At 45.3% G+C, this 13,702-nt stretch overlaps 1 long non-coding RNA gene across 1 annotated transcript in view; it reads left to right on the top strand.

Annotated features, from left to right (window-relative positions):
* The first annotated feature begins 6,845 nt into the window (after positions 1 to 6,845).
* LOC129050733 (uncharacterized) overlaps positions 6,846 to 13,702 on the top strand; it is a 55,697-nt gene continuing 48,840 nt past the window's right edge. The window contains exon 1 of the long non-coding RNA XR_008514453.1: positions 6,846 to 7,132. This is a non-coding gene — a long non-coding RNA (uncharacterized LOC129050733). The remainder of the gene's footprint in view (positions 7,133 to 13,702) is intronic.

The raw sequence follows: 13,702 nt of genomic DNA, 5'->3' as shown, positions 1-13,702 counted from the left end.
CTTTCTGAGGCATTTATTTAGTTGCATGTAGATCTAATGAATTCATTTGAATTGACAAAAACTACCCTACCATATGGTAAGCCAGTTTGCTCTCCATTTGCCTACTTAGAGATAGTTGCTTCCATTTTTCACTATTACAAACCAGTTCTGTGTTAGTCTGTTTTTGCATTGCTATAAATAAATACCCGAAGCTGGGTAATTTATAAAGAACAGTGGTTTATGTTGGTTCATGGTTCTGCAGGCTACACAGGAAGCATGGTGCTGGCATCTGCTTCTGGTGAGGGCCCCAGGAAGCTGCCAATCATGGAAGGTGATGGGGAAGCTGGTGTGTCACCTGGCAAGAGAGGGAGCAAGAGAGAGTGAAGGGGAAGGTCCCGAACTCTTTTAAACAACAAGATCTTGCGTGAACTAACTAAGCAAAAACTCACTCATCACCAAAGGGATGGCGCTAAGCCAGTCATGAGAGATCTGCCCCCATGATCCAATACCTCTTAACAGGCCCCACCTAACATTTTAACATTAGATTTTGAGGGAACAAGCATCCAAACCATATCAAGCTCCAAAAAGAACACTGTTGTTTATGCTTTGTTGTGTACACAAAATAACATGTTCAAATAGTCAGAGCCCTCCAGCCATAGAACTGGCTGCTTCCAGAGGTAAAGGGATTCTAGTCCCCGGAATTGATCATGGCGAGGTTATCAAGAAATGCCATAAAGAAGTCTCCCAGCCGGGTGCAGTGGCTCACACTTGTAATCCCAGCACTTTGGGAGGCTGAAGCAGGTGGATCACCTGAGGTCAGGAGTTAGAGACCAGCCTGGCCAACATGGTGAAATCCATCTCTACTGAAAATACAAAAAATTAGCTGGGCACACAGTGATGGGCACCTGTAATCTCAGCTACTCAGGAGGCTGAGGCAGGAGAATCACTTGAACCTGGGAGGCGGAGGTTGCAGTGAGCCGAGATCGCGCCACTGCACTCCAGCCTGGGCAACAAGAGCGAAAATTTGTCTCAAAAAAAAAAAAGTCTCCTTCACTGCTTTGTAACTTGAATGCAGTGATGCTGCTAAATTGCCTTCCAACCCTAAGGCTTAAGGTTTTCATGACTCTAGGAATGAAAGCATTAAAGAATCAAATTCTGGGCTTTCTCTGAATTTTGAGGTCTCAGGGAAAATGCATCAGAAGCTCATCCTGGGGCAATGATTAGAGGGGCCTTTCGAGATGATCAATGGCAGACCACCTGTTGCTAGATGTCTTCTTCATACTGGAACCAGGATATGTTGAAACTGTCACCATATCAAGCACTGTTCATTAAAGTCATTCAACAAATATTTATTGAGCATCTATTATGTACCAGGTATTGTTTTAAGTGTTAGGCATATGTGGTAAAGAAAGCAAAGTCTCTGACAGACTGTATGATTGCAGATAAATGTCATTACCATGTGAGGTGGTCTTATGGACTGAGTTGCATCTTCCCCAAAATTCATATGTTTAAGCCCTAACCCCTAGTACCTCAGAATGTGACTGTATTTGAAGACAGGACCTTTGGAGAGGTGATTATGTTCAAATTGTCAGAGGCGTTCAAACCAGAGTGACTCCATCTTGAGTGAGGGCTAGGAAAATGAGACTGGGACTTTCGGGGCTGCAGTCCCAGAAAGTTAGGTATTCTTTTTTTTTTTTTTAAGAGGAGTCTCACTCTGTCTCCCTGGCTGGAGTGCAGTGGAGTGATCTCAGCTCACTGCAACCTCCTCCTCCCGGGTTCAAGCAATTCTCCTGCCTCAGCCTCTCGAGTAGCTGAGATTACAGGTGAGTGCCACCGTGCCAAGCTAATTTTTGTATTTTTAGTAGAGGCGAGATTTCACCATGTTGGCCAGGCTGGCCTCAAACTCCTGACCTACTGATCCGCCTGCCTCGGCCATGCGAAGTGCTGAGATTACAGGCATAAGCCACCGCGCCTGGCAGAAAGTTAGGTATTCTTAGCCTCTAGATGTTTACGGTTAAGGGAACAGATTGATAAAGTTTAGTAAATGGACTCAGACTTGGGAGTGTCCTGATATCCTGATATTTTGAGAACAGGCACATTCTTAATTTTGCTTTAAAGATAATAATACTGATTCTTGCAAAATATAGTAATTAAGAAAATTAATCCTTTGTCACAAACCGTTGTAGCAGAGCACATCTCCCCATGATCTTTTTTATCCTATATATAAACAAGTATTGTACCTAGGGTGGATGCATCCCTTCTCTTACTTTCAGGAACTCCCTACTCTGTCTATGGAGTAGCTGTCCTTTCACCTCTTTATTTTCTTAATAAACTTGCTTTTGCTTTGCACTGTGGACTTGTCCTGAATTCTTTCTTATGCAAGATCTAAGGACCCTCTCTTGGGGTCTGGATTGGGACCCCTTTCCTGTAACAAAATGAGGCAATTAGGATGGACCCTAATCCAATTAGACTGTTGTCCTTATAAGAAAAGAAAATTTGGACACACCAAAGAGAGACCACACGTATTCATGAGTCCCGAGGAAACACCATGTGAAGCACTGAGAGAAGATGGCCATCTGCAAGTCCTGGAGAGCGGCCTCAGAAGAAACTAAACCAGCTGACACCTTGAGCTTCGATTCCAGCCTCCAGAACTGCAGGAAATAAATTTCTGTTGTTGAAACCACTCTGCCTATGGTATTTTGTTATAGTAGCCCTAGTGAACTAACACAGGGGCTATGGAGAAACATGAAGCTGAGGAAGGGATGGAGGATAAAGGAGCCGTCATCTACTAGGGCAGTCAGGAAAACACTGCTGTCTGAACTGTTTCATAAGAACCTGGGATAATTATCCCCACTCTACAGACGAGGCAACTTAATGTTAAGTGACTTCCACAGTGTCACACAGCCAGGAGGCCATAGAGATTCAAACTTAGGTCTTTTGATTCCAAGTTTCTTTTGTGTGATACAATGATATGCTGCTTCTATTTTTGATTTAAAGGAAGACTAGCATAAAAGTGATGCTTTAAAGTTTATAAATTATTTTCACAGGTCCTCTCACATTTGACCCTCACAGCAAGTTATGTGGGTAACTTAACCTCCTCCTCCTCCTCTTCTTTCTCTTCCTCCTCTTCTTCATCATGGTTGGCTCATGGTTCTGCCAGCTTTACAGGAGGCATGGTGCTGGCATCTGCTTCTGCTGAGGCTTCAGGAAGCATCCAATCATGGCAAAAGGTGATGGGAAGCCAGGCTTTCACATGCTGAGAGTATTCTGGGGTCACAGAGAAAATGCATGGTGAGAGTATCCTCCTCCTTCTCCTCCTCCTTTTCCTCCACCTCTTCCCCCTGTTCCTCTTTCTCCTCTTCTTCTTCCTCTTCCTCCTCCTCCTCTTCCTCCTCCATATTACCATCTTTGTTTACTGAGGCTCAAAGAAGTTAAATGGTTGTACCAATCTCACAGCAGGATAGTGAAAGAGTTGGGGCAGGGAGTGTGCTAGGAACTGAGTTCTACTCCATTGCTTTTTCCATTCTGTAGGAGAAAATATTTCCTCTTCAGACAAAGCCCTGATGGGCTCCTGAAATTTACATGGAGCAAAAAGTCTTGTTCTTACTCTCCTAGAGAAATCCCACCACTTCCACAGTGATCTCCTGGGTAGTCAGTCAGTTCACTATGTCGCTTTCTCAGAGGCATTCACTCCTCCAGACCCTCTCCCCCATGACCAACTCTTCCCAGCTGGGGATGAGACCCTGCACGGCCCTTCAAACCTCTGCCACTGGATAAATTAACCTAACTGTGGAGAGTTAATTTGTCTGACTATAAAGTGCATTCAATAAGTGTAAAACAAAACTAATTGGTTCTCTTCCATACAAATTTAATCATACCATAAAATGTGATCAATGCAAATAAAAACTATTGAGTAAGTTAAGTGCTGAGGATCCATAAAGGGGAAAAAATGGTCCGTGCTCATAATCGTAGGAATGGGAATCTGGATGTGCAGTCACTTCTGCATTAATCATCTCGCATGCCAGGGTTGACAATAGCTGGGCTGTGTTGGAGGGACATTGAAAACTTCCTTCTTTGGTGCCCATTGTGTGGAGGAGATAATTCCCTCATTGATTCTGGGGCGCATGTGTTATCAGCTAATACGTTCTGGGTAATATTCATTGGATGCATGTTTTGTGTGTCTGCAGCCCACACATTGCTCACGGGGCTGCCCAAACTTTTTTTGTGCTAAGACTGTTCTCATTGTAGGTAGAGCCTGGGGTTTGTGGAATGACATCAGAGGCACTTTCTGAAGGGTCAAATGTTGCGGAGGTAGGGGGGCCGGGGGGCGTCGGCACCTCTTTTGTGCATAATTTGTTTGCAAAAGACAAAGGTCGGTAGAATCCGGTGACTTCTGAAACATTTAATCTTGTCCTTTGTTTTATTGTCACTCCTTGTCAGAGGGGCAAATGGAGGCATTTACACCATTCAGCTTTGTTTGCATAACAGATGCATCCTTGGTTTCCTTCTACCCACTGCTGGAATCTCTGGGCCTTACTGGGAAGCTCAGCCTTGTTCACACTGAATAAGACCTACTGGGACAGGTTCAGAATGAATAAGACCTATTGAGCCTCAGTAAACAAAGATGGTATTATAGAGGAGGAAGAGGAAGAGGAGGATGAGGAAGAGGAGGAAAGGCTGCCCTTCACCAGGGCAGCCTTGCAACCAGTCTTTTGCCTTAGGTATGTGCTTGGGAGAGCCTCTCCAGACTCCTGTCCAGGGTAGATGAGAGTGCTTCAATCTTGCATTGTGACCAAAGCCCTTGCCAAGCTTATGTCAAACCAGACTGTCCACTGGTACCAGGACAATGCCAATTGTGACATCATCTATAATACCCTGGTGATGATGTTCAAAACATACTTTGTAAATTTTACCCAAATGTGTGGGTATGTAAAGTATTTAGAACTTTTTCAGTAGGCAGAATGTGTCAGAACAGTGTACATTTTATAGGAGAGAACACTGTGGCTCCACACAGTATTGTTGACTTGTTTAACACACTTTGAGAATGGATAAATAAGGGCCCAAGTAGTTTCTGTATTTCTCAGGCAGAATGTCTATCCTAGCTTCAGGCTCACCTCTGATTGCACCTTCTTCCCACCTCTAGGAGATAAAGCTATGAAGGTGGATGCAGCTGTAGAGGTTGACATAAAGGGTGCAGGAGAGAGGGGGAAGGTCCCATGTACAACATGGAAGGCCAGTAGTAGTTTGGCCAATGGTCTCTGTCTGTGATGTGTGTGTGTGTGTGTGTGTGTGTGTGTGTGTAGTTAGTGATAGCGGAACATTCAGAGAGACATTAGAGAAGCATTCGGTTACTGGGAACGCAATCGTTGGGGACTCCGGGAGAGTTCTGGTTCCCAGCTGGAAATATGGCAGGACAGATATGCTTCTTTTCCTAGAAATATGCTGAATAATTAGGGAAGTTCACCAGGCTGGAGCAGAGAAGCAGCAAGAGGCAAAGATAGGTCTGGGAGTTTGGAGGACAGGGTCCAAAGCAGAAGGACAATCTATGACTCTACAGGCAACAAGCAGCCCCTAGCAGTTCTGTGGCTCAGTGTTCTCATCTCTAAAATGGGCACCGGGAAACCCATCTTGGTAAATGACTACTTATCAGTAATGGACTCAGAAACTTGGGAATCAGAAATTCATCCTGTGGGGAGGTCACTAAGAGAGTGGGAGTTGCCACACGTCAGCATCAGTGTGGGAACTCAGGGCTCCTGAGAGGATTTCTCTCAACAAATCCTCCTACACCCCAGGGGCTTTGCACTTGCTATTCCTGCTGCCCCAAACACCTTTTCCCCCACTCCCATTCATCCTGCAGATCTCAGTGCAAGTGCTGTTTTCTGTGGGAAGCCTTTCCAATGCACACTTTCCCAGACCAGAATAAACTCTATGAACTCCTAAACCTTCTATTTTCAGCATATACCATTGTTTGTTTAATTTTATGCCTCCACACTCATCCTTGGTTAGACTGAAAGCTTGTTGTTTATAGCATGTAGTTGGCACTTAATGTTTGTTGAACGAATGAATGAATAAGCGAATGAATGAAGAGTTTGGGATACCTTCTTCAAGTCTAACAGGGATGGTGACTCTGGGTCAAGTTCATGGAATGGTGCTCTAGAAAGATTTGAATTCTTCCAACCTCAAGATTGGATTTGGGAGGTAGAGCTTGTAAGTGGGGTGTGATATATGGGGTATAAGTGGGGTGTGATATCTGGGGTATTAATTGGGTATGATATCTGAATCTCTGAGGTCCCTCCACAGCTGGGTAGTCAGAGACAGATGACAAAGTGGATTATTTTCTCCCTTGACTCTCTTTCTTCCAGAAGAGCCAAGAAAGGTTAAACATGAGTATTGAATGGTTCTCCCCCAACCCCCACCAAAGCCCATCTTGTACATCTCTTGGCATCCCCAGGCAGCCTCTCCAGGATGACTCTCTCTAGGGCCCAAGTTCCTGCCTCTGATTCTCTTTCCCTCCCTGGATCTGCTTTCCTCTGAGTGTCTGGGACTCTGTCTTCTTCCCTGTGATTTATCCCCACAACATTTCTTGCTGTTCCACTGTTCCATTTGTCTGCTTTGAATAATTATTTAAGCTTTATTAGGTATTTATCAAGTAAACTGTAGGCTTCTGAAGTTTTCTTATTGTAGCCAGAGGTTTAGAAGGGCAATTTGTATGCATCTCAGAGCTCACACGGCAAATCCTTTCTCTGGATTGAAATTATGATATGAACATGATGTTTTATGAGATAATAGAATGAGGGTTCCAAATTCTCAGGTTTTATATATATATGTATATATAGTTTTTTTCCTTTTTTCCTCTGAGCTTTCCTAAGAAAGAAATATGCAAGCAGCTCAGATGGCTGGGTATTGAAAGGAGGGTGTGGAAATGTACTCACTGTGGGGGAGTCAAGAAGAAACAGATGAATAGTTCAGCTCAGATGGCCTTTAAATTCATGAGGTTGAGTGCAAGCCAAGTTAAACACCACTGGGCTCTGTAGCTCCCTGAACTCTGCTGAAACGGAAGATTAATCTGGCTGCAAGGTGCTGAAGGGGGGCCGCCCGGCAGGAAGAGCTAGGGGGGTTGAAGCCCCACGAAGATGCTGTTGAAACAATGTAGGTGAGTGATCATATCCTGAACCATCACGAGGCAGTGGCATGGATTCAGGGAACAGAGTCCTTTAAAGAGGTGAAAACCACAGCACCCATAATAGCAATAATAGGATTTGTGCAACCCCTTTTGCCTGTTTCCAATCTGATGCAATTCTGAGGGGTAGGGGTTCTTTTTTCTTTTTTGAGAAAGGGTCTTGCACTGTCTGTCACCCAGACTGGAGTGCGGTGGCATGATCATAGCTCACTGCAGCCTCTAACTCCTGGGCTCAAGCAATCCTCCCACTTCAGCCTCCTGAGTAGCTGGGACTACAGGCATGCATCACCATACTTGGCTAATTTTTAAATATTTTCTGGCTGGTCTCAAACTCCTGGGCACAAGTGATCCTCATCTTTGGCCTCCCAAAGTGCTGGGATTACAGATGTGAGCCACCATGCCCAGCATGGGGATAGATATTTTTAATGCTATAGTGTTTCTATATATAAATAGAAGCTCCAAAAAGTCACTGAAGAGGACATCTGTGGTTTTTGCTGATCTTGCTTATCCAGCATCTCTTCCTCCATGGCAGCCAGATTTTCTTCTCGGAATATCACCCATCCTGCATTTTTAGTTCACACACTTGAGGTCAGGTTGAATATGCCCCCAGGTTCAGAGGTAGGTATAGGAACCAGGTGTGGCTTGTGGGTGTATTTAACTAAAATACCCCCAATCACAGTCACTTTTTAGGTAGGGACCCTCTTCCTGATCCAGGCCAGTGTGATGCCCCTCACTCAGCACAGGGTTTTGTTTAGAATGACTGGGGAAGAGTAGCTCTTTCTCTAATAGTGCTTGTGCCTGTGAGGGCTGAAATGTGTGTAAGCCCAGGCTATCACAACATGAAGGGTGGGGCTGGCTAAAACTGATGCCAATGAAGAGGAAAAGAGAATTGAGAAGAGAGAGGCTGCGATCTGACAACATTATCTAGGCCTGGACCCCTAATCATTCCTACCCTGTACTTTTCAGCTACATGAAACAGAAAAAGCCTCTATTACTGTTACTATTAATACTGTTATTGTTGTTATTATTGTTATTTTCTTACATCATTTTGAGTGGTGCTTTCTGTTACTTACAACCAAAAGAATCTTGATCAATACAGTCATTCCACTTGAGTGGTGAAAAGAGAGAGAATGATGACTGTGATGACTTTTTGGATCTGAACTTCTGTCCTCTTCCCACTGTGTATGCTGTGAGGGAGAAACATGAGGAAAAAGTACAGCAAAGAATAGATTCCCATCCCCTGCAAGTCTCCTGGAAGCCAGGGTTCAAGGCATGTGGCCTCGGACTAAGTCTGGATCCATAGCTCAGGTCAGCTCATCGTTGAGTGACCATAGGCACGAAGTGAACCTCCTCACTGGGGGACATTAATTTATAGCTCTCTTTTCTTGGTAAGAATCAGAAATTACAAAAGTACTTTATAAATGAAGAGGTCTGTAAACATGTTGCTGTTACTATGGTTACTTTTGTTATGATTCCCCATTGCTGGGATATTCCAGAGAGGCTGAACACCCACCTGTCTCAGGTATCAAATGGAAGCAGCAGATGGTTGCAGACTAGATTAGATTTGATTTTTTCTTTTCTTTCTTTCTTTTTTTTTTTTTTTGGAGACAGGGTCTTGCTTTGTTACCCAAGCTGGAGTGCAGTGGTGTGATATTGGCTGACTGCAGCCTCAAACTCCTGGGCTCAAGCTATCCTCCCACCTCAGCCTCCTGAGAAGCTGGGATTACAGGCACACAACACCACACCTGGCTAATTTTTAATTTTTTTTGTAGAGATGGGGTCTTGCTGTGTTGCTCAGGCTGGCCTCAAACTCCTGGGCTCAAGCGGCCTTGGCCTTCCAAAGTTCTGAGATTATAAGCATGAGTCACCATGCTCAACCCACATTAGATGGATTTTAAGGGTCTTTTGCCTTCAGGGATCTTGATGAAGGGAACTTCACCAAGATGTCCTAAGCAATTTGGAACGTGGTGTACAAATGTATGTTAACTCATCACACTACAGCTTTGTGGGGCTAGATCAGCAGTCTGTATTTCACCACTTGGGAAGCTGCAGATTACTTGTACAAGATCATGCAGGGAGCCAGTGTCAGACTTGGTCCAGTCAGTTCTGCTGGACTCCACAGACCTTGTCTATCCACTGAGACATCCTGCGTCAGGATGCAAAAAAGCAATGGTGGAGAAAACTCAGAAAAAGAGGAAAAAGACCTGAAATAAGAGACTATGTTAAATCTAGGAAATGATAAAGTGTCCCCAGGAGCCACCTAAGACATGGCAATGAGATCCTCAAGTGGGTAGAAGTCCTGGTTTGATCCACTGGCTTGACCTTCTAGGAGTCTTGACTTTGTTAAAGCCCATTCATTTACTCATTCATGGAGCATTTGTTGAACACGTACTATGTGCAAGACCTTGAAGCAAGGCTGTGAAGATGAATTAGGCACCTCACCCTCAAAGAACTCCATTCATGGGGGGATATATTTGTACAAATAACTCATTCTAGTACAATGCGCTAAGTTGTAAATAGGGCTGTTAGCAAGATGTACGTAACAGAGATGGAGTAAATAAAAATGACTCTAAACTAAGGATATGTTGGAAGATTTTAATAAAGGAGAAGGGGCACTTGAGCTTATTTTGAGGAATACATAGGAGTTCATCACATTGACAAGGGGAGGAATCTGCATACCTGGCCAAGGGAATGGCCCCAGGAAAGGTGGAGAAGCACACGTGGTTTGCAGGTTTAGGGAGAATAAGTAGATGTTGGATACAGTTGGTGCATGGAAGGTGGGGCGTGTAGGAGAAGAGCTCAGAGAATTCAGCAGGACCAGAGGTTGAGTAAATGCTGGCAATAGAAGGTTGAATTGTTTGACTTTCAACATTGAGTAACAAAGAACTTGAACCCACATGAAGAAAGAAAGAGATGTCTGAGTATCTACATTTATTCCTTCAATATCCTTGATCTTCTGGGCAACGTGTTTTGCCTGGGTGGGTGGTTTGGGGATTTAAAACCCATAGTAGATTTGTTTAGGATGCAAGAGTAAGGAGGACAGGCAATATTGAAACCAGTCCAATTGTCTCACAGAAATGATGTTTATGGTTTTGACATAAATATAGAAATTGATCCTCCCAGTCTTGAAACTTGAGAAACTTACATTTGTCTTATCTGAGTTCCTTTCTCAGGAAACCAACCCTCATTCCTCCCAGTTAGTATCAAGAGACGAAAACTCACCAGATCACCACATCTGGACAACGAGATGCCAGACTCCTCACCCATCACAATTGCTTCCTTATCCCTCCCTAATGCCTGTTGATCATCCCCTCTTACCCCTCCCTCATTCCTGTTGACCACCTCCTCTTCCTCACCCCTACCTAATGCCTGTGGACCACCTCCTCTTGCTTACCCCTCCCTCATTCCTGTTTTCCCACACATAGTTACATTTCTTCCCTGCTGTATAAACCTCTAATTTTAGTTGGTTGGGGAGACAGATTTGAAACTGATCTTCCGTTCTCCTTCACTGTAACTCTGGAATAAAGCCTTCCCTGGCAATATTCATTGTCCCAGTGATTGGCCTCCTGTGCACAGAACCCCTGGCATTTTGGTAACAGTATTGAGGCAGCAACTTACTGGGAATATGATAGGGAGAAGTCAGCTTAGTTTTCCAAACTAGGATGTCAACAGTTGAGGCAGGACATTTTAAAATGTGATGGCCCATAGTGAAAAACTGGAAGCACCTGCCCTGATGTAGCAGGCTTTGGGTCCAAACAGACTCCTGGTTCCACTATGTTCCAGCCATGTCAACTCAAATACTGTCTTCAACTCTCTGAGCCCCAGTTTCCTCACTGTAAAATGGTGATGGTGTTTTTCTCAGGCATATTTTGAATTTAGAAAATCAAGTGAATCAAGGCACCCTGCATTGTGCTGGGTATGTAGCAAGTGCTTAATTGTTAGGGATTATGTTTTATTGCGGTATAAACACAGTACTTCTGCAGTGACTGTTGCAGCTCACCGAGCCACCTTGAGGTCATGATATTTGTTTTGTTGTATCAGGTCCTTCTTCCTATGAATGGGTGTGAATGAGGTCATGGTGACTGTATCAGTGTAAGGGATCACACATAATAAAGTGCTTAGCATAGTGCCTGGTGCATAATGGTACTCACTCGGTTTTAAAAAATCTCGAGAGGCCAGGTGCGGTGGCTCACTCCTGTAATCCCAGCACTTTGGGAGGCCGAGACGGGCAGATCACAAGGTCAGGAGATCGAGACCATCCTGGCTAACACGGTGAAACCCCATCTCTACTAAAAAAATTACAAAAGATTAGCCAGGCTTGGTGGTAGATGCCTGTAGTCCCAGCTACTCGGCAGGCTGAGGCAGGAGAATGGGGTGAACCCGGGAGGTGGAAATTGCAGTGAGCTGAGATCGTGCCACTGCACTCCAGCCTTGGCGACAGAGCGAGAGTCCATCTCAAAAAAAAATTTTGAGGCCCAGTAGTCCATGGGAGTGCGGTGGCATGATATTGGCGGACTGCAGCCTGAAACTCCTGGGGTCAACCTATCCTCCCACCTTAGCCTCCTAGCAGCTGGGACCACAGGCACACACCACCATGCCTGGCTAATTTTTAAATTGTTTGTAGAGTATATTCTATACAGCAGCAAGACAGATTGGTTTGTTCTGGAGTGGCAAAGAGCAGCCCATCTGCTGCAACTCCCACTTCCCACACCCAGGGCAGCAGCCAGTAATCTCTCATTGCAATCTTTCTGAGGCCTCAGTGGGGTCCTGGGGTGTCACTCCTGGGAAATCCTGGGACCTACCCTCCCTACCGTCCTTTCTTCTTTTCTAGCATACTATTTCTGCGCAGCTTTCTTTTCCTCCTTCTCTTTTCCCTTCCCTCACTTCTCTTTTTCTTCCTCCTTCCCTCCCTTCCTTCCTTTCTTCCATTCTTTCTCTCTCTTTTCTTTTTTTCTTTCCTCCCCCTGTTTTCCTTCTTTCCGTCCGTGCATCAAAGCTTGCTCTGTGCTGCTCGGCATGAGGGCACCAGGTACAGCTTCTTTTTATGGAAGCACATTTCCCAGACACTGTGAGGGGAGAGGATCCCCCCAGCTTGGAAACAGGATCCAACAATTTTCACATGAGTTGGGGCATGAAAGATCAAAATGTTACTCAAATGGCAAAGTCAACGGAGAAGTTGTCACAATATCAGTCCAAAAAAAGCGGAACATTTATATGCGTTGACTTGGGACTAGGTCCAGGTCCCTATGCAAATAAATCATTTGCTTGGAGAAAATAAAATAAAATAAGACGCTTGTTGAGGATCCTTCCCTAGGGAGCATCAGGAACAGAGTGGTTACTGCAGCCCTTTCTAGCACCAGGATACCGGCCTTAGCTCTGTCAACGCTGGACTTCCCCGGCTCCTCTGACCTGGAGTTTCCCAAAGACTCAGCTGACTGATCCCATTGTGCCCAGTGTGGGAGCATTTTGGAAGCCTCAGGCCTGGTGATTGTGTTGCCTAAGGGCTGGCAGTCTCCATCCCGCCCTGGGGTGAACCTGTTGCCTTATGAATTCTCCCTATATGGTAAATGCACCTGAGAGCAATAACTTGCACATACTCTCAGAGTGAGCCTCTGTGGCAATGCACCTGGATGCAGTTTAGAATAAGGAAGCTGGGAGTGGCCAAGCAGGGGATTCATTCCTTCTCTGTGTGGAACATCTGAGTCCCTAGCCTGTCCCATGGAACATGGGCCGGATAGCACATATAGGGAATTGAGCCCATTGTTTTGGGTTAAGCAAAGGTTGCCAGATGGAGGTTGTTGGGGGAGGCTGCTAAGTGGAAATGCTCTATAAACCATGTGCTTTTTGCAAGCGGTTGCAGATCTTCTGCCCAGCTCACTGCTCTCTCTGCCTTGTAAGCCCTCAATAAAACCCCATGTCTCATTTGCTGGCTCTGGGTCTCTTGTTCAGCCTCTTGAACTAGGTGCCATCCCCTTTGGAGTTGATAGGGGTTCAGCATAACACTCCCCCACCACCCAATTAAAGTCATGCCTGGTATTCCCAACCTGTTGGCTTAGTTTTTATCCCTGACCAAGTCATCTCTTCTGCATGGATGAGGGGATCTTGACATCCTGTCTTGCTCTTCAACCACTTGCTTACAAGGGTTGAACCTGGAACCACAGTAATACAGATGGCCTGACTGTAGGCATCATTATTGCTGGGATTCTTCTGAAGTCCTGCCTTGCCTGGGCTGAGCCTCTTGATGGCGTCATAAGCCCACACTCTACGAAGAGTTCTTGTTCCTGTTTTCTACATGCAAGCCAGGCATCACAGCCTGGAACCCGTTTTCTAACCCCACTAGGTCTTCCCCAAGGTCCCAAGGCCAGCGGGCTCTCTCAGAGATATCTCTCACTGATGGGAGGCCAGGCTGCCAGACTGGTGGGTGGGCTGGGGTCATGGGGTCTTGCAGGAGGCTGGGAGCAAAGGAAAGGGCAGATGGGAGGAGAAATCAGGAACTCCTGGCCCAACTGAGGCGTATAAATCGCCGGGTGGCTGTGAAGTCTT

The sequence above is a fragment of the Pongo abelii genome, chromosome 18 (assembly GCF_028885655.2).
Source record: "Pongo abelii isolate AG06213 chromosome 18, NHGRI_mPonAbe1-v2.0_pri, whole genome shotgun sequence".
NCBI lineage: Eukaryota > Metazoa > Chordata > Mammalia > Primates > Hominidae > Pongo > Pongo abelii.
The sequence above is the reverse complement of the archived record's forward strand: the minus strand, read 5'-3'. Positions and strand labels throughout refer to the sequence as shown.